Genomic DNA, 2,911 nt, shown 5'->3' with positions numbered 1-2,911 from the left:
AGTTGGATCTTATTTGTGCTAGGGTTACAAATAACCAACACTTGACCCAAAGAGTAACTGGTATGAAACGGGGTACAGAGAGAGAGGAGAGTGCAGTGGAGCAAGTGAGAGCTCCAGTCAGCAGAAGGCTGGATCTTTCCCATGCCTAGCTGTGACCTCTTCCTGTGAAGCTGTTGTAAGAATAGCTTCTGTATTTGTTGGGAAGCATTTTCAAGCTGTAATTCACATGGCTTCAACCACCTCCTTGAAACTTGTTGGAAAACTGAAAAATATTTGAAAGTAATAAAATATACTAGAACATTTCCCTCTTTCAGGAGCCAGGGGAGACATGGGAAGAATGTGCTAGTAGGTGTTCGCCTGGGAGTCTCCATCATTGAAGGACAAGATAGCCATTAAATGAGAAGAGAGGTTGAAAGGACCCCAAGGTTGTCTCCTTTGGACTTGGGCGACTTAACCTCTCTACCCTTACTCTGCGCTAGGAGATGGACTTGGTGCCTGACAATGCCTGGCCTACTCTAGCTGTCATCCTGACACCTTGCTAGCTTTGAGCTGGTGCTGTTGTATCTCTTTCTTCAGGTCACCCCCTCCTCTTAAATCTGGTTTTGGAGCATGCTGTTCAACCCCAATTTCTGGATTACTTCCTTATTTGGCAAATTGTTGCTGGGATTCTTTTTTCTTACACAGTGTTCTGGATTGATGCAATCACAGCACATCTCTCAGGAGGACGGGCCTGATCCTCCTGCACTCTGTCTACTTTGAACTCACCAGTTTTTGGACCCATATCCTCAACTCCACTAATTTTACCAGTTTCTTTTAGAGTGGGATGCTCATTACTCAGTCACACTTATTATCGTCATCAAACAAAATGAAACAAAACCCGTCAAAACTCTACATTGATCTTTGGTGTCCTTTATTGGGTACTACTGTCCACTGTTCACTTAAGCTGTACACCATTAAACTTCTTCATTGTCTCATCTGCTCACCAAAGCCTGATTTTTTTTGTTTTAAACACCTAACTATTTCTTGTTTATGAGTCCCACCAAGCTGTGTTCTCTGCTTTGAGTCTGCTCCCCTCCACAGGGTTGCCCTCCCAACACCATGAGAGGGACTCCCCCAGAAACACGAGCATAGCCACGTCATTTTTGTGGGTCCCTCTCACTCACCAGCTACTTGGTGATGTTGAATCTTGCAGACCTCATGCTCTGCAGTTTGAAACTCCTCATCTGCCACTGCCTGTATGATCTTCATGTTAGAGCACTTGGCTTGCTGGCCTCCCTGCAGGAGGGAATGGTTCGTGCCTCCTTGCTTGGCTGAGCCCTTTCCCTCTGCCTGGACTGTCTCTCTCCTCCTTTTTACCTAGTTCATCCTGAATTTGAACTGTTTCTGACATGTCAGCCATTCATATACTCGTTTCTCAATTTTCATTATATCCATATAGCATCTGCTCTATTTATATCCGATTTTTGTTTATGTGGAGTCACCTTAAAAATGAAATGTTTATCTTCATCGTTAGCAAAAATATCTTTGAAGTCATAGATTTCATGTGTTTATGTTTAAAAATGCACTGAAATAATTATCTAACTGTTTAGCAAGTTTGTCTGAGCTTGATTTATTCTGAGTATTTTGTCACTGCTGTGGAAACAATGCTTTCAGATGCTGTTCGGCCCACCCTTCCTCTGGGAAGCTGTTCCTGATCCCTACATGCTGGGCAAACTGACCCTCCTGTCTGTTAGCCAAAAATGCTATTGATCCTTCCATCTACTCATTCTTATATCCACCTAATCGGCCAGCTAATACTGATCAGTCACCTTCTGTATACAGGGTGCAGTGGGAGCCCTGGGGTGTGAACAGGAGTGCTTGCCAGGAGCTCTTTGCTTGTCTTCCCTTTGCTTCTCCTGGCTGGAGAGGGAGCTGTTGAAGGGAGGGGCAATATTTTGTCAGTTTTGTATCTTCAGCACCTATCACTTTTACTCTTGGACTTTAAAGAATACAAATGTAAAGATACGTTGACTTCTTAATTTTCTCTTTCTTCCAAGTTTTACTGAAAATGCTTGCGTATTTCATAAATGAGACTTCTAAACACTGATAAAGGCCAGAGTAAAAGTTAATATGCTTAGTTTTATTTTTGAAGGCTTATGATTTGTGATATTAAAATAAACTTTTTTATAAATATCCAGTTTGATATTCAAAGATAGGTTTGTTTGTAGTCCAGTAACTGCTAGTATTTGCTCAGATGCACAGAAACCTTGAATCAAATGTGTATATTTTAACCCAAACCAATACTTGGAGCTCTGTGGATCACAGCTGGTTCCATTTATGATTACAATTTTGAAAGGAGCAAGTACTATGTAAGAATGCCTAAGGGGGGAAAAATTGTTTTTAAAAGAACTCATCCATTTGTAACGGTATTCCATTTTGTAAATTGAAGGAAGAATTGAAAGTACCTGAAACTCAAATCCCTAAGTCTTATGAGGTTAGAGCTCCTGGGGAGTTTATAAGGAAAAAATATTGACAGCATCCACTCGCAAAAAGCTATGGACTTGGGGAAACCTGGGGGCATGACAGGAATTGTGAATAATGAGATAAAATATCAGTGCCTGGGGTTAAGAGTCTGTGCTAAGCAAAATAGGCTATTTTAAATATGGGAGGCATATTCCTGTATGCTAGTTAGCTTAAGAAGCACAGTTATATTTAAGTTGATCATGTCTGTGCCTTTGCATTCTGTCAGAAACTATTGTGCTAACTGTCCCAGGAGTCTCCCACTCCTCTCACACTCTCCACGTGGGCAACACCACCATGAGGTGTGCATTTTGATGTGGCTTAGACCATGTCCCATTTCCAAATACACCATGTATTCTCTCACCTCTTGCCTTTGTTAGGCTGGCTCCGCAGCCTGGAGTGGGCCCTCTCT

At 42.0% G+C, this 2,911-nt stretch overlaps 1 protein-coding gene across 10 annotated transcripts in view; it reads left to right on the top strand.

Annotated features, from left to right (window-relative positions):
• MED12L (mediator complex subunit 12L) overlaps nucleotides 1–2,911 on the top strand; it is a 317,585-nt gene that overhangs the window by 140,574 nt on the left and 174,100 nt on the right. The window lies entirely within an intron of this gene.

This window comes from Manis javanica, chromosome 3 (assembly GCF_040802235.1).
Source record: "Manis javanica isolate MJ-LG chromosome 3, MJ_LKY, whole genome shotgun sequence".
Lineage (NCBI taxonomy): Eukaryota > Metazoa > Chordata > Mammalia > Pholidota > Manidae > Manis > Manis javanica.
Note: the sequence above shows the minus strand (reverse complement) of the source record. Positions and strands in the feature narration are given on the sequence as shown.